Source organism: Hylobates moloch, unplaced genomic scaffold, assembly GCF_009828535.3.
Source record: "Hylobates moloch isolate HMO894 unplaced genomic scaffold, HMol_V3 SCAFFOLD_33, whole genome shotgun sequence".
NCBI classification, from domain to species: Eukaryota; Metazoa; Chordata; class Mammalia; order Primates; family Hylobatidae; genus Hylobates; species Hylobates moloch.
In genome coordinates, this window is record NW_026652308.1 from 807,184 (window position 1) to 825,589 (window position 18,406).

The 18,406-nt window shown below is 46.2% G+C and overlaps 1 protein-coding gene across 1 annotated transcript in view; it reads left to right on the forward strand.

Annotated features, from left to right (window-relative positions):
• LOC116463321 (membrane protein FAM174B) overlaps positions 1-18,406 on the forward strand; it is a 37,470-nt gene that overhangs the window by 5,634 nt on the left and 13,430 nt on the right. The window lies entirely within an intron of this gene.

Genomic DNA, 18,406 nt, shown 5'->3' on the forward strand with positions numbered 1-18,406 from the left:
ATATCAATATTATTTTAGTAAATTGGGGTTTTGGGTGGAGCCATGGTTAGAAGGTCCAGCCCCATTTTCAGATTTGAGAGGGGATGTGGGACTTGTTTAGCATCAGTTGGTCATTTCTCATTGCTTGCCCAAGGCTTTGAATTGAAGGAAAAAACTATAGAAGTGACAAATGTTCATCTTCTTTCATGTTTGATATTATATGCCACAGTGAAGAAGTGTTAAGCAAATTGAATACAGGCAAAATCCAGATTCTTTAAAAAAGAGAGTAGAGAGCAAGCCCTTGATTCAGTTCTCCAAAACATCATGGTATAGGGAGAGAACAAGATCGCTCAAATGGTTCTTAACTGGGGAGGATTTTGTCCCCTGGTGTTATGTGGTCATATCTGGAGACATTTTGGATTGTCATGTTGGGGAGCGGGGGTAGGGGTAGGGGGAATTTACTACTGGCCTCTAGTGGGTAGAGGCCAGGATACTGCTAAACATCCTACAGTGCACGGAACAGCACCCCCACCCCCACCCAAAGAATTATCCAGCCCCAAATGTCAAGGGTGCCAGGTTTGAGAGATGCCGAGAATCTCGGCTTCAAGCCTGCTGGTTGTCTGATATGGGCAGTTTATTGAACCTTTCTGGGCACCGTTTCTCATCATTAATTAGAGTACATGCTTCCAAGGGCTATTGCATGTTTAGAATGAGATTGTGTCAACTCAGTCTCTGGCTCCCCTTTAAGCAGCCAAGTGTCCTATTATATTGAAAAATACGATTCTGAAAACAGATGTAATTTACACCCAACCTTTTGGTCTTGCTTCTGTCCATAAATGAGGATGCAGCCATATGGCCACAATTATCAGGCAGGTGCATCTGTTTCTGAGGCTCTTTCAAATGAAATTGCTGACTCTTTAGCCCAAGTGAGCCTCCTTGACTACTCAATTTCCTGATGATGGAGGCGCCTCATGACTGCCCCCATTAACAGGACTGTGAAGACCTGGCACCTGACGTGGATTCCTTCTATCAGATTGGAAAGGGAAGAAAATCCCTCTTTAATTTAAGCCTGAGCCTCCTGACTTGTATGGCATTACCCATAGACTTTCATGCCCATGTAGGCTTTGCGTATGGGTGTCTTTGCAAATGCAGGTTCTTCTTGAGACACCAGGCAAATCTAGGGTAAGCAGTGGGGATTAAGGGAACCCCAATGTCAGTATCTGTAGGGCATCCTGTAGGGCGAGTGTCAAGAGGGGGAAACACTCCTGGATTTAAGCAAAGAAGGCTTCATGGGTTGTGTTAGTACTTTAGTTTTATGGCTGAGGTTTTGGGTCTAACCTTTTGCAAAGGGAAATCTGGGACCATGAATTTAGGATCATGTTATTACGGTTTGACTTAAAAAATAAACTATACTTAATCTAAGGGCAATCTGCCAGGAATCTAGACTTGCTATTTATTTTCCTGAGGGTGCAGGGAGGAGGAAACCCTTTCTCATGGGCAGGTGTGGCACAGAGGAGGGGCCATGGCAAAGTGCTTGGGCAGGGCTCTTGTAGACCCGGCGGAGCCCTTCTAGACCCCTCCCTCTCACGTAGGGGTTTCTTTGCATTCAGAGCTCCTTCCACCTACCTCCCTTCACTCATTGTACAGATGAGAAAACTGAGGCCCAGAGTGGGGAGGGTTGCTTAAGGTCACTGAGTGAGTTTGTAGGAAAAATAGGACTTAAGCCTAGGGGCTTGGATGCTCAGCTTGGCCCTTTCTGGGCCTCCAAGATGTGGTGGGCTGAGTTTGGCCCTGTCCAGTCAAGTCTCCCCAACACTGAACCCAGCACCTAGGAGAAAACACGGCTGAGTAGACAGTGTTCTTCCCAGAGTGTTTAATTAGCACCCACTATGAACATAGAGGTGCCATGGGACACATCAGACGTCAAGGACCATCCAGCTCAATCTAGGGCGTAGGATAATGCCCTTTGTTGACAAAAATCCCAAACTCTATGAATATTTAAAGAGGTTTATTGTGAGCCAATATGAGTGACCATACTGACGTGGGGAACAATATCAAGAGGTCCTGAGAACGTGGACCCGAGGTGGTCAGGTTTCAGCCTGGTTTTTTACATTTTAGGGAGATAGAAGTTACAGGCAAAGACATGAATCAATATATAGATGGTTTACTTTGGTTCAGCCCGGAAAGGCAGGGCATCTTGAAGTGGGGCTTATAGGCCATAGGCAGCTTCAAAGAGATTTTGATTGGCAGTTGGTTGAAAGAGTTAAGCTTTGTCTAAAGACTTGAAGTCAATAGAAAGAAATGCTTGAGTTAAGATAAGGGGGGTTGTGGAGACCAAGGTTCTTGTTATGTAGATGAAGCCTCCAGGTAGCAGGCTTCAGAGAGAATAGATGGTAAATGCCTCTTTTCAGATCTTAAAAGGTGTCAGACTTTCAGTTAATCTCTCCTAGATCCACCAAAGGCCTAGCTGTATTAATGAAGATTCTCTACAGATGCAAACATTTCCCCACAAAAGATGGCTTTGCAGGGCCATTTCAAACTATGTCACAGATATTTTTGGGTAAAATTTCATTTCCTTCAGGGCCTGCTATCTGTCATGTGATGCTATACAGAATCAGGTTGGAATTTGGTATCTTATTGCCACAAAGAGCCTTGTTTTGCCAGTCTTAGGATCTCTATTTCATTATTAATGCTGGTCATTTGTGCCTAAACTCCAAAAGGGAGGGGTATAATGCGGTATGTCTGACCTCCTTTCTTGTCTAGGCTTGGAATTTAGTTTTTCAGGTTTCTCTGGGGTCCTCTTGGCCAGGTCTGTTCAACTGGCTGGGGGGCTTAGAATTTTATTTTTGGCTTATGCCTTGAATGATTCTACTTGGCGGATAAGGAGCCATCCAGTCCCAGAGGGGAGCCATGTATTAAAAGCAAGGCTAGGTAAACTGAGAAAGGATGGGTGCAGTGACTTTGGTCAGGGACCAGAATGGTCTGGGAGGGCATGGTGGGGGAGGAGGAGGACGATTAGGACTTGGCAGGATGGGAGCAAGAAGAGGTTCTTCCAGGACCAGATGGGTGAAGCAAGCTTTGCTGAGGGTAGGGTTTGTGAAATCACTTGGAAATTGTGATGATGATGACAATAATAGCAACGAATATTTATTAAGCCTTTACTGTGTAATGGACTCTGTGATAAGCATTTTATATGTTTTCCTCGCTCCTATGAGTGGTGCACTGTCAGTCCTGTTAACAAAAAGAGTCAAGCTCTGTAAAATATTTAAAGAGATTTATTCTGAGCCAAATATGAGTGGCCACTGGCCCATGACTCAGCCCTCAGGAGATCCTGAGAACATGTGCCGAAGGTGGTTGGGGTACAGCTTAATTTTATACATATTAGGGAGACATGAGACATCAAATACATGTAAGATGTAGATTGGTTTGGTCCAGAAAGGCAGGACAACTGGAAGGGGGATGACTTCCAGGCCATAGGTAGATTCAAAGATTTTCTGATTGGCAATTGGTTGAAAGAGTTAAGTTATTGTCTAAAGACTTAGAAATGTCTGGGTTAAGATAAGTGGTTGTGGAGACCAAGGTTTTATTATGCAGGCAAAGCCTCCAGGTAGCAGGCTTTGGAGAGAATAGATTGTAAATGTTTCTCATCAGACTTAAAGGGTCTATCAATAATTCCAAAGGGGAGGAGGGTAGAATCAGGTATGTTCAACCCCCCACCCTTCCCATCATAGCCTGAATTAGTTTTTTGGGTTAGCCATGGCACTGCCGAGATTCCAAATTGCCGTCAGTAGCCTTGCTGAGTGGAGGGGTTCATTCAGATGGTTGGGGGGCTTAGAATTTTAATTTTAGTTTGTCATCCCCATTTCACAGATGAGAAAACCAAGGCTCAATTTGTGAAGTGTCTTGCTCAGGGATGAGCAGCTGGGGAAGGGGAGGAGTCTGGCTCACGCTTCCCATCGCAGCTGGATTTTGGAAGCCAATTCCAGCTGGAGGACTTGGGGATTTGTAGTGGGTGAGAAGAACAAATGGAGGATTTTAACACAGGAGGGAAGTAATCACAGGGCTTCTCTAGAAATGTTGGTCCAGATTACGTTGTACCAAGGATTTACCAAGAATGCATGAATAGTGACGTGGCTGGTGTGGGGGTGCAGGATGGCTGGGGAGACCTGTGGAAGGTGCTGGAAGGACCACTTAGGAGGACTGGAGGCCTGAGTGGATGAAGAGGAGAAAGAGGAAAGTGTCAGGCTGTCCTGAAGGGCCTAGAGAAGGGGGTCATTGTGAAGGAGGTGATCAGGCAGGGAAAGGGATAGGTTTGGTGAGGAAGAAGAGGACTCACAGGTGAAACTTGTTCATGAAAACTCCAGCCATGCAGCTGGGCCTTGGGGTTGGGTGGAGGGGCATTGGGAGCATCTGCCTAGAAGGAGTGGGTAGTGAGGACTGACATTCCCACGCCTCCCTTACTGAGGTGGCAGGGATAAGTGGTACTGAAAGGGCCCTTTATGACATGTGTCCCAAAGCACTGTGACCTCGGAGTTTTCAGGCGGTGGTCAGGTCCCCTGGGTCCACCAGGAGCCCCTCTGGGTCATCTTGCCACTGCCCCTAGAGGCTACCTTCTCTGCTTTAAACCTCACTTCCCTCCCCTGGCACCTTATGTAAAAATAAAGCAGAACCAACCCTTTGCAAACACACCCGAGAGCTGGAGGAACAGGTCTTGGGGCATTTGCTGTTGCCGGATTTAATGTGTGCTGCTTTTGTCTTGTAAGAGTAAGCATTGGATTTATCCCTCAGGGACTGAGAGAGGGAAAAGAGAAACAGGGTGGGGAGCAGATGGAGGGTAAACACTTTAGTGTAATGAAGGAAAACTCCAGGACTTGTCACTGAGCTCTTCAGGGTTGTCTGGCCCGTGGTGGATGATCCTCTATGAAGCGTAAGCCCCCCAGGGGCACAGTCTGTGCCGTGTGCTGCATGCCCATCCTGGGGTCAACCAACAGTGCTAACACTTGGTTAACCCCAATGGGATGGTGCCCAGGAGGGAGAGGAAGCAGCTAGGTTATATAAATAATGGTCAATACTCCTTAGTCATGGTTGAACTGTTGGTGAACAGAGATAAAGAAGGATTTAGTGGAACGTGCATATCATTACATCTCTCTGGGCTCATGATTTTGAGCTAAATTACTAAATATCACTCATGCTTGGCACATAGGACCTAATGAACCATGGTCAGGGAACCAAGTCAGAGATGGTAAACTGATGGCCTGGGGCCAAAAAAATCTGGCCCACAGACATTTGTTTTGTTGTTTGATCTGCACAGTGTTTTAAAAACTAGGATAGTTGAGAACACTTAAAAGTTAGGAGCCTTTATATAAAAATCTAGATTTCCTGCTTCTTTTGACAGATGGGGATACACGGAAGTGCAAGACCTCTGTTCCGGGGCAGCCGGACAGGAGCTGGGTGGCTGTCACTCCACCTAGGCTGGGCAGGGTGCCGCTATTTATGCCTTTTTGACTTGAAGACAGAGCATTGTCCACCACTTGTCACTGTTGTTTGTTCCCTTGTTTAGGTCTCAGCAGTCCTGATGCTCTGGTTTCTTTTATCTACAAGGCCTTGGGGCATTTGAGTTATTGACCTGGTATGTTGAGCCATGGTGCTTGACTGATGACTGGGTGCTGGGTGCTGGAACAGAGGGGCTGCAGCGTGGTGGGAGGGGGTGCTCCAGGACAGGGGTGAGGCGAGGGTGCATCCAAGTTCTCCCCAGCCTCTTGTGTTGGGGAGCATTCTGCTGGAGCTGGGAGGGTTCTGCCGGAGCTGGATTGTGTTGGAGCTTGGCTGCTGGAGATCTGGAGGCTCTTGCTGCACTAGAGGTAAATGCTTTTGCCTCATGTGACTTACTGTTTGTCTGAAGTGGCCCATCTGCAGTGGAATAAGATGAGATTTCTATCACACCAGTGTTTGCCTCTCAGTGGCTTGTTGAAAATGCTCTAGGTAGAAGGTGTCGGGTGGAGCTCAGAGGGCTGTGTCCAGGGCAGAAAGGGAGGTAGGCTGGTTATTGGGAATGTGTCTTGGTGGCAGGCCATGGTGGTGAGACCCTGGCTAGCCTGTTGATTGTCCAGGGGCCTCCAACCCCTGCTTCCTTACAGGGTAGGGCAGAGGCTAGGGCTGAAGAGTGGGTTCTAAGTCATGTTCTTCATTTCTTCAAGTGTAGCTGGTTTTCTAGGGGAAGCTCTGTTACTTCTTATGTCCTGAGGAGAAGGTGCAGCGTGGAGCTCAGAGGGTAAAAGCGAGGCAGGTCTGTGTCCTCAGAGCATCAGAGGGACCGCCTGGCTCAGAGTCGCCTGCTAGTCCTCCCATCTACACTGGCGGCACCTGTGTGCTTCAGTCTTCCTCTCCCATGATCCATTTTCGTTTTCTTGATTACTTTTTCCAAATGTCAGAGTTCACATGTGCTGTTCGTTGACAAGTAATATGGTTTTGGCAAAACGCTGGTCCTTGGGCTACAGAACTACTTTAGTGGGCTTAAAAATGGAAACAGCCGAGGTAAAGGTTTGAGTCACTGAGTTTGGGTTCTGAAGTCACCAGGAGAGCGGGGCAAAGCCACATGGAGGCGGCCATGGGTGGGCTGTGGGAGAAGGGTCTCCTGCCAGAGGGGCAGCCTGACACAGACTTAGTCCATTTCAAAATTTATTTTAATGATTTACATTGAATTTTATTTATTTACTTGGTTTTAAAATAGGCCATATGTTCACATGGTTCAAAATTCACAGAGAACAAAAGAGGATATAGCAAAAAGTATTCTTATCCTTTAGCCACACAATTTTCTTCACTTTATGTTGTCAATTTCTTGTCAAATCTTTCCAGGGAGATTTTATAAATATAGAAGCAAGTGAGTGTAATATATACATGAATACACACACACACACACACACACACACACACACACACAGACACATTCCTTCCCTATTTCTTATAATGACTTTAGTGAGATATAACTTATACACCACATTCACTCATTTAAAGTGTCCAACCCAGCCAGGCATGGTGGCTCATGCCTGTAATCCTAGCACTTTGGGGGCCAAGATGGGAGGATTGCTTGATGCCAGGAGTTTGGACCAGCCTGGTCGACACAGCCAGACCCCATCTCTCTAAAAAAAATAAATAAAGTGTCCAACTCAATGGTTTTTAGTATATTTACAGAGTTGTGCATCTATCACTAAAATCAATTTTAGAATACATTCATCACTCCAGACTGAAACCATGAATCCATAGTAGTTAATCCCTATGCGTCTCCGAATTTTCTTTCTGTGTATAGATTTCCCTCTTCTGGTCTTTCATATACATGGGACCATACAATGTGTGGTCTTTTGTGAATAGCTTATTTAGTATAATGTTTTCGGGGTTCATCTATGTGTAGCATGTATCATTTCTTTTTATTGCCATTATGTTCCATCAAATGGGTATACCATCTTTTATTTACCCATTCATCAATAGATAGATATTGTACTAGCCTGTTCTTAGGGGCTGCTATAAAGAACTGCCTGAGACTGGGTAATTTATGAAGGAAAGAGGTTTAATTGTCTCACAGTTCTGCATGGCAGAGGAGGCCTCAGGGAACTTATAATCATGGCGGAAGGGGAAGCAAACATGTCCTGTCATGGTGGCAGGAGAGAGAAGTACAGAATGGAGTAGGGAAAATCCCCTTATAAAACCATCAAATCTTGTGAGAACTCACTCACTATCGTGAGAACAGCATGGGGGAACCACCCCCATAATCTATTCACCTCCCACAAGGTCCCTCTCACAACACATGGGGATTATGTGAACTACAAGATGAGCTTTGGGTGGGGACACAGCCAAACCATATCAGATATTTAAGTTATTTCCTTTTTGGGGCTATTATGAACAATGCTGCTCTGAACAAGTGTATGAGTTTCTGTGTGGACATGTATTTTGATGGCTCTTGGGAATATACCTAGGAGTGGAATTGCTGGGTCATATGATAATTCCATGTTTAACCTTTTGACAAACTGCCAAATGGTTTTCCAAATTGCTGTACTAGTTTACATCTCACTAGAAGTGTATGAGGGTTATGATTTCTTATATCCTCACCATTTTTTATTGTCTGTCTTTTTGCTTATAGCCATCCTAGGGTATAAAGTGGTATCTCGTTGTGGGTTTAATTTGCAATACACTGATGGCTAGTGATGTTGACCTTGTTTGCCTTCGTGTATTGTGCATTTGTAAATCTTCTTTTGAGAACTGTCTATTCAGGTCTTTTGCCCATTTTACATTGGGTTATTTGTCTTTTTATTATTGATGGATAAGAGTTCTTTATATATTCTACATACAAATACTTTGATCAGATATATAGTTTGCAAGTGATTCCTCCCATTCTATGGGGGTGTCCTTTCACTTTCTTGATTATATCCTTTGAAGCACAAAAGTTTTAAATTTTGATGAGTCCAATTTATGTAGTTTTTCTTTTGTTGCTTCTGCGTCTGGTGTCATATTTAATAAGCCATTGCCTAATCCAGTGTCACAAAGGTTTATGCTATTTTTTCTATAAATTTAGCTCTTACATATAAGTCTTACATACTTATATGTAAGTTCCATTTTGAGGTAATTTTTGTATATGGTGTTTGTTAATTTTTTTACATGATTTATAGGGGTCCAACTTTATTATTTTGCATGTGGGTATCTTTTCTATCTCTTACACATACACTATGCTTGTCATCTTGCTTTATAAAAATATCTTGTGTGTCTGAATGGTTATTCCTTGTCAGGCTATAAAAAGCTCTTCATTCGTTTATATAGGTGCTTAGTGTTCATTATATGGATGTAACATAATTTATTTAATCAGTCTTCTGTTAATGGACATGTAGGTGTCATTTCACGCATGTGGAAACATACCTGTAGGACAAATTCCTAGAAATGGAATTGCTGATTGAGGGCTATACCTTTCGTAACTGATGGATATTGTCTCACTGCTTTCTGTATATGTTGTAACAATTTACACGTCCACAAACAAGTCATGAGAGAGTGTTTCTTTACATCCTTGCCAACGGTGTGTTTTCACACAGTTCTATTTTTGCTAAATTAATAGGTGAAAAATTGCATCTCTGTGAAGATCAAAATTACATTTATCTTATTGAAAGTGAGATTGGACATTTTTTCATAGTTAAGAATGTGAAGCCATTTGGGTTTGTGTGTGTGTGTGTGAACTGCCTATGTTATGTTTTTTACCAATTTTCCAATTAGATTATTGATATTTTTTATTGGTTTGTAGGGACTATGTATATATTAAGGAGGTTAAATTTTAAAACATTTATAATGAGTTAGCCAGGAGTGGTGGCTCATGCCTGTAATCTCAGCACTTTGGGAGGCTGAGGCGGGTGGGTCAGGAGTTCAAAACCAGCCTAGCCAACATGGTGAAACCCCATCTCTACTAAAAATACAAAATACAAAAATTGGCTGAGTGTGGTGATGCGTGCCTGTAATCCCAGCTACTTGGGAGGCTGAGGCAGGAGAATCACTTTAACCTGGGAGGCAGAGGTTGCAGTGAGCCAAAATCGTGCCACTGCACTCTTGCCTGGGTGACAGAGCGAGACTCTGTCTTAAAAAAAACAAAAACCAAAAAACAAAAACCAAAATTTATAGTGAGTTGGAAATAGTTCTCCCAGTATATCATTTACTTTGACTTTTTTTTTTTTTTTTTGAGATGGAGTCTCACTGTCGCCCAGGCTGGAGTGCAATGGCACGATCTCCACTCACTGCAACCTCCGCCCCCTGGGCTCAAGCAATTCTCTTGCCTCAGCCTCCCGAGTAGCTGGGACTACAGGCGCCCGCCACCGTGCCCGGCCAATTTTTGTATTTTTAGTAGAGACGGGGTTTCACCATGTTAGCTGGGCTGGTCTCGAATTCCTGACCTCAGGTGATCTGCCCACCTCAGCCTCCCAAACTGCTGGGATTACAAGTGTGAGCCACTGCTCCTGGCCTATTCACCTTGACTCTAAGACATTTTTATGTGTTTACATTTATCATCCTTTTTAAAAAAATGGATTTTGGATTTCTCCCATGTTTTCTTCTAGTACTTTTGTGGTTTTATTTTCTACATTTAAGTCTGATCCATCTAATTTATGCTGATATAAAGTGTGAGATATGGGTGGTTATCAATAAAATATTTAATGAGTTACCTTTTTCTCATGTGAAATGCCATCTTTATCCTATACTTGATTCCAGTGTGTATTTGGGTGTATTTCTGGACTTTCTATTCTGCTATAGCATCTGATTGTTAATGTGGGATGCCCCTGTGTATTAGTCTGTTCTTGCACTGCTATAAAGAAATACCTGAGACTGGGTAATTTATAAAGAAAAGAGGTTTAATTGGCTAATGGTTCTGCATGCTGTACAGGAATCATAGCAGCTTCTGCTTCTGGGGAGGCCTCACGAATCTTCCAATCATGGTGGAAGGCAAAGGGGGAGCAGGCACTCACATGGTGAGAGCAGGAGCAAGAGAAAGAGCAAGGCGGGAGGTATCACCCACTTTTAAACCACCAGATCTCTCAGGCACTCACTCACTCACTATCATAAGAACAGCACGAAGAGGATGGTGCTAAACCATTCATGAAGGCCCACCCCCATGATCCAGTCACCTTCCACCAGGTCCCACCTCCAGCACTGGGGATTACAGTTCAACATGAGATTTGGTTGGGGACACAGTTCCAAACCATATCACGCTGTGTTCAGTTATTGTAGTTTTACAGCATGTTTTACTAACTACGGAATTCTCCTGGCTATTCCATTCTTGCTGCTTCTCCCATCCCCATGAATTTTGGAATCAGCTCATTTCGATCCCCAGCAGAAATTGGTTGGTATCTTACTGCGTTTCACTGAGCTTGCAGATTAATTTAGATGGCTTGAAATCTTTATGAGATTGAAACTTCCTAGTCAGAGGCACAGCGTGCCTTCCTTCTGTTGACACAAGCTTGTTTTGGTTGCTTTTGGTCATCGCAGGAGCTGGCTGGCAACCAAAAGAACTTGCAGGGCACCTCTGGGTCCTGAGAAGTGTCTGTTGAGTGCTGAGTCATAGGGTTGGGGGCACATCCAGAAGTCCGAGGTGAGTTCCTGCCGTCTTGTTGGAGTGTGAAGGGCTCATGTTGTGGAGTGTGATGGACCTGGATTTGAGCCCTGCTTGCTTCCTGGGGCAGGTCACTCAGTGCCTTCTGGCCTTGGTTTCCTTGCCTTGATAATGGGAGCCCTCCTCGCCTCACTGGCGGGAGGCTGTGATGAGATCACATGTGCATTACCTGGCACTCAGGGTTGCCGCCTCACGGTGCCTGCTGGTACCGTCACCCCAGTGCTGTGGATGATGCAGGAGGGGCCCGCGTGCCTGGAGGTCATGTGTAGACAGTGCCCAGTGGTAGGGATGTGCCTATGAAGAGGGGCTGCAGGATTCAGAAGAAGGAGAAAACCCAGCCTGGTTGGGATGTCCTGGAATGGCCTCAGGAGAAGTGAGAAAGCCTGTGGCCTGGAGTAAGTAGAGTGAGAGGTGTTAGAGGCTCTGTCATCAGAACCCAGACCACACCTGGCAGGAAGTAGAAATGGATGAAGAAATTCGGGTTCGTGATGAGAGGCTTGCTCAGAAGCACACCGACAAGGGAATTGCAGGGCTGAGCACTGAACCTCAGTCTCCGCACTTTGAGTTGGTGGCTCTGACTGTCACACTCAAAACTGAACTGAGTTTAAAGGGTTTAGTCCTGTTTTATTCTCTTCGTGGGGGAGGGCGAGGAAGGAAGGCCTCCCCGTCTGTGGCCTGCCAGGGGCTGGTGTCCTCTCTCGGCCTCCTTGTTTGTGTAAGTGGGACGTATGAGCACTCACACGAAACCTGTTTCTGCGCAGCTGGTGAACAGTCGTTGAGCAAACAAACCCTCTGGCTTGAGGATTATATTTCAGACTAAAAGAATTTTGAACCTCTCCTCTCTCTTGTGAGAAATGAGTTTTGGTTCGGATGGAAGGGTGCTTTATCTCTTCTAGAAATTATCTGGCCTTGCCTATTCCTGTGAAGACAATATGGACATTTATTTATTAATAAAACGACCACTTTATATCTCAACCAGGTTGAGGCCTCCTGGTTAACAGTAGCCTATCTCAGAAAAGAAAGATTCCTGCTGTGGAAGATGGGCCAGAAGTGTCTTTTCACTTCTTTATTTCCCAGTGTTCCTTCTTCGATGGGGAGTGCTAGCTGGTCTGTCCTCGTAGGCTGCTGTCTCACTGGCCCCCAGCACCACACAGTACACAGCTGAGGGGACAGGCTCTGGGTGTGGGGGCACTGGGCTGCGAACCCAAGTCTGACTGCAAACCTGGGCGCTTTCTAGAACCAGGCGCTTTGTCCTTGAGCTGCGTGTGTCTCTGGGTAAAATGAGGGCCCTGTCCCCAGGGCTGGCCCACTGCCCGCGAATGGACCCAGGGGACTTCAGCTTCATCACAGCCGTGTAGTCTCTGCCTTTGCCTCAGGCTCATGGCAGTTCTGGGAGGTGCAGTCTCCGGATGTTTGTCCTCATTGAAAGCCTGCTCACAGGTAGCCCTAAGCAGAAAATGTCACTCTGCTTCTCTGTGTGTGTTCATTGTTTCTGTAAGGGGCAGAGTCCTGGGGTTTAAACAGGCTTGAGGATATAGGAAAATTATACTTAACATGTGGAAGGCTCACTATTAAAATGTGAAAGAAGCCCCAGGAAGGTGTTGTGATTACAGTGGTGTTTTCCCTTGGTGCAGTGCCTTCCCTGAGGCCTCGAGGCAGTTAAGGTTTGCTCGGTTATGTACGACAGAAAACCCGGCCCCAGCTGGCCTTGGTGAAAGAGAGAGTAGCCTTGTAGGTTTTAAGGAGAGCTGGCTTGGTAGTCGATTTAGAACTTGGTCTCTCTCTTTCCAATCTGTCCTCTACCATATTGCCTTTATTTTCTGTTTCTAGATGGTGGCATGATGGCTTATGTTGTCTGGTCCTCAAGGCCAGTGGGAGGGGCACCCACCTGCCCTGTTTCAGCCTTCACAGCAGAGAGTCATTGGTTCGGGTTGGTCGTGCTTTCCCCTCCCCACTGCCCTGCTCCCCTGCCATTGCCATGCCCTGGGGGTGGCAATGCCTGGATTGGCTCAGGCTCCAGGCTCACGTCCACTCCTGGAACTGGGGGTGTGGCCAGGCCCATGTGGGAGGGGGCTTCACCCAGGGCACAGAGGATACAGATGCCAAAAGGAGGGAGGAAGTGGGCGTGGGCCGGCTGCAAACCAACACACCTCCTGAGGGAGTCACAGTTTAGAAAGGGTTTGTTAGAAGTGTGTCCAGTTTAGTGTGGAATATGAAAATGTGAGCTGTGCAGTGACACTTTCCAGAAAGTGTGATGAGGGAGGGCGAAGAGTTTTTTGGTGCTAAAGTCAAGTGGCCGCGAAGTCCGGTGAGGCGTGGAGTGGGGCTCTTGGATGGGAGTGGGTGGGAGTGACAGAGCGGGGCATGCCACCGATGGCTCAAGGCGACCTGTTGGGGAGGTCTGAGCTGGGCCACCCCTTGGCCCTCTCAGGGGTCATATGTGCTCACTATGCCCTGTGATTTTCCTGAGTTGCTTCCATAGTCTATACTCTCAAGCCCCATGCAGCCTGTCTGCGTGGCACATTTCAGACCATGGGTAGTTGTGCGGCACTTTCACTCACCCACGTGGGAAGGAGGCCCCACTGCAAGTCTTCTGGTCACTGGACTGCCTGCTTCAAACCCTAGCTCTGCCACTGATTAGCTACATGGCTGTGGGCAAGTCAGCTTCCCTGAGCCTCAGTCTCCTCAGTTGTAAGACAGGGATACCAGCAGCATGTGCCTTGAAGCGTGCTTTAGATGTTTTGCATTTGATCACAAATTTAAATTGCTTAGCTGGCACCCAGGAAAAGTTTAACTTTTAGGGACTATTATTATTATTATTTTGAGTCAGGGTCTCACTCTGTCACCCAGGCTGGAGTGTGGTGGCGAGATCTCGGCTCATTGCAACCTCCGTCTCCTGGGTTCAAGTGATTCTCCTGCCTCAGCCTCCCAAGTAGCTGGGACTACAGGCGTGAGCCACTGTGCCCAGCCTTATGGACTATTATTTAAAAAGGCATGTTAAAGAATCTACACTTAGAGAAGAGAGAGCCAGGCTTGGTTAGGTTTTTTAGGCTTCGAATGTACTTTATTTTCCCATTTTCTCGTCTTCTCTCTCTCTGAGGCAGAACTGCACTGTTCTCTGAGCCCACTGTTCAGACGGGCTTGAGGATCTGAAGGTATGTGGAAAATGCTGATTGGCTCTGTTCCTAAATTTCCCGGCTTCTGACTGGTGCACAGTTAGTAAAGGAAGAGTTCTCCTTTTAATTTGAGAAATGTGCTGGGCGCGGTGGCTCATGCCTGTAATCCCAGCACTTTGGGATGCTGAGGCAGGCAGATCACATGAGGTCAGGAGTTCAAGACCAGTTTGGCCTACATGGCGAAAACCCATCTCTACTAAAAAATCCAAAAATTAGCTGGGCATGGTGGCAGGCGCCTGTAATCCCAGCTTCTCTGGAGGCTGAGCAAGGAGAATTGCTTGAACCTGGGAGGTGGAGGTTGCAGTTAGCCAAGATTGTGCCACTGCACTCCAGCCTGGGCTACAGAGCGAGACTCTGTCTCAAAAAAAAAAAAAAAAAAAAAAGTGTGAAGGTTTCCTGCACCCCCAATCCTACTTCTCTGTCCCTGCACCCCCAACTCCATTTATACGCTATGAGGTTTCCTGCTACCATCCGTGGAGACCCTTGTCAACACAGCCGGTGCACCTCAGCTGGGAATGTGTCTCGATGTCTTTAAACTTCTCAGCAGTCTCAGTTTTATCCCTATTAACACACCCAGCAGTGGAAACAGCAGAAATTGCTCTTCTTTTGTAAAGAGAGTTGTGTTTCAGAGAGTTGATTGTTTGAAATGTAATTTCTCCAGCTCATTATGTCAAAACTGGCATTTTAAGCATACATGAGGACTCTTGCTAATAGCCTTTTGTATTTGGATTCTTCAGGGAAACAGAATCAGTAGGGTGTGTGTGTGTGTATGTGTGTGTGTGGAGGGATAGCTGGAGAGAGACAGAGAGAGAGAGAGAGGCTTATTGTAAGGAATCAGCTGATGTGATTATGGAGGCTGACAGGTCCCAAGATCTGCCATCTGTAAGCTGGAGACCCAGGAGGGCTGATGGTAGAAGGTCCAGCCTAAATGCAACAAGCTGCAGACTCACAAAGAGCCGATGTTTTAGTTTGAGTCCCAAGGCAGGAAAAAAACTGATGTCCCAGTTAGAAGGCAGTTAGACAGGAGGAGTTCTCCTACTCCTTGAGGGAAGACTGTGTTTTTTTGTTCTATTCAAGCCTTCAACTGCATGGATGGGGCCCGCCCACATTAGGGAGGGCCATCTGCTGTACTCAGAGCCTGTTGATTCCACTGTTAATCTCATCCAGGGCCATCCTCGCGGACAGTGTGACCAAACGTCTGGGCACCGTGTGGCCCACTCAAGTTGTTATAGAGCATTAGCCGTCACACCTTTGGTATATCATCTTGGGATTTTTTATTTTCTGGGGTTGCTTGGCTGCAGAGGCTGGCATTAAAGCATCATGGGCCACAGTGTTCTAGATGCTAGTGTAGTTTTCCTCCTTCTCCCATGGCTTGGTGTTCAAGGGCCTTATTTTAGCTCAGCAGGCTAATTTTCTTATTGTAAGACTCTACACGTGAATGATAAGATTATAGAGAAGGAAAGTGATTTTATAGGTGTTAGGGATTCACTCCCACAAGGCAGGGCTAGGGCTGAAGTCAGAGCCTCTGGAGCTTTCTCCCAGGGTCAGCCATCAGTCCTGCCCCAGGGCCAATGACTACATGAGGCATCAAGTTCCAAGTATGCAATGAGGTTTGCTAGTCCGATTTTGCATTTTCTGGGCTTTGCGGTGCCTGAAAAAGAGTCACAAACATGACTATGACTCCTCAGCCTGAAGCCATCTGGATGTGTCCTTTTGAGGGTCCACAGGGGACTTTCTCATGTCCTTTGGTTTGCAGGACATTTCCTTTTCTCCCGTTCCAGATGCTTGTTCAGCTGCGTGTCAGAAATGGACAGCACAGCCTTGCCCCTTTGCAGAAGCCAAGCTCTCCTGCCAGACAGCCGCAACTTGTCCGGACAGAGATTTAGGGCTGTCTTCCTGAGAAAGGCGTGTAGATCGGGAGTTTGACCCTAGTCTCAAAGGCTTGAGGATGGGTGGTTTTTCTTGTGGTTTTGTCTTGGATTGCTTGTGGCATTTGGATCCACTTCTGGGCTTAAATTTCCCCCTTCCAGTGTTGAGATGGAATTGGTCTGGGATTATAAGTCATCTAGGGCAGAATGCAGAGATTTATTTTACTCCTTTGGAGGGAGGTGGAGAGAAGAATCTCTTGGGGGAGAGAATGTGGATCCAACTGTTTATAAAGTTAGCATTTAAGTCCCACACAAAGCTTGATTTCTAAATACTGTTGTCCCAGGGCTACTGGCAAGGTGACTGGCTGTGTGCCCCTTTGATTTATCCTCCTATCACCAGGCTTGGCATTTGCACCATGCTTTATCCTGTGTTCAGAATCCAGGTAGATTCACACCCATGCCTGTGCGTGCGTGTGTGCGTGTGTGTGTGTGTGTGTGTGTGTGTGTATACCGGTGATGAAAGCAGAGAGGAAAAATGCTTTGTGAAATCATGTTTTTGGTAAATCATATCAGTTAAGACAAGACCAAGTTGCTATTGCTAAGAAATTTTTAGAAAATCTGAAAGTGAAGTTCTGTTTTCATTCATTTTGCCAACTTACTGGAGAGTTTCTCCGTGCCGAAGACAAAGAGATCTCGCGTGTGTCTTTGATGTGGTCTCCACTCGGGAATAGCTTACGGTCAGCAAGAAGAATGTGTAGGGAACCTCATTCTTCAGTGCCCCGCTTATGACTTTCTGGGTTGGCTGGTTTCTCATAGACAGTATTAAATATTCTGAAAAAGGGGGGACATCAGTGAATATAAAGCAGTTAGGAAAAAGTTCAAGAGAGTGGAGGAATAAACACAAAGAACGTCAGTCATCACACTAATAGTGTTATTCCCAGTGGCGTCCTAGACCTTCCAGCCATGTTCTGATACATATCACAGCCTTCGTGCAGAGTGTCTTAGGCTAGAGGCTGAAGTGGCTTGTGTCAGTGCTTTTGCTGCAGCCCACAGTGCAGCAAAGGATGGTTTTTACCTTTACCATCCTAAAGGTAAAAACATAATGTTAGATCTGGCATGGTGGCCCATGCCTGTCATCCCCAGTATTCTGAGAGGCTGAGGCGGGAGGATCACTTGAGTTCAGGAGTTCGAGACCAGCCTGGGCAACATGACAAGACCTCATCTCTACCACAGATAGGAAAAAAAAAAAAAAAACCCAGCCAGGTGTGGTGGCGTGCACCTGTAGTCCCAGCTTCTCAGGAGGCTGAGGCGAAAGGATTGCTTAAGCCTGGGAGGTTGAGGCTGCAGTGAGCTATGATTGTACCACTGCGCTCCAGCCTAGGTGATAGAATGCGACCCTGTCTTTATTTTATTTTATTTTATTTTATTTTGAGATGGAGTCTCGCTCTGTCAACCAGGCTGGAGTGCAGTGGTACAATCTCAGCTCCCTGCAACCTCTGCCTCAGCCTCCTGAGTAGCTGGGACTATAGGCACATGCCACCATGCCCAACTAATTTTTGTATTTTTAGTAGAGACGGGGTTTCACCATGTTAGCCAGGATGGTCTCGATTTCCTGACATCGTGATCCACCCGCCTTGGCCTCCCAAAGTGCTAGGATTACAGGCGTGAGCCACCGCACCCGGCCGAGAGACTGTCTTTAAAATACTAAAACAAAACAGCAAAACAAAACCAGAACACTGTGGTGTTGTAACCATTTTCCTCATGAATCCTCATGATGGAAACAAAATTGACTTGTTTTCACAAGCCCTTGACCTAGGAGAAACGATGTAGTGTATTTAACTCCTCTTTATTTATCATCCCTAATAGTGACTTTTGCCAAGAGCTTGCTGTGTGCAGGCTTAACTGCATCATCTCATGCAATTCTCCCTCACCTGTGAGGAAGACTATTCTTATCCAATTTGGTTTGTAAGGGAATGGAAGCTCAGGGAGATGAACTGACTTGCCCCTGATCACACAAGCACAGAGCAGCCCATTTGTGACCCAGCTCTCCCCTGGCTGGCCTGTAGGGCGACGCCTTCAAGTGTCAGGCTGTGACAAACCCGATCGTCTTGATCTTTGGGGCTTTTCTTTAAAGCATGAATTTTGCCTTCTTAAAATATTGCATTTGTGGCCGGGTGTGATGGCTCACGCCTGTGATCCCAGCACTTTGGGAGGGCAAGGTGGGCAGATCATGAGGTCAGGAGATCGAGACC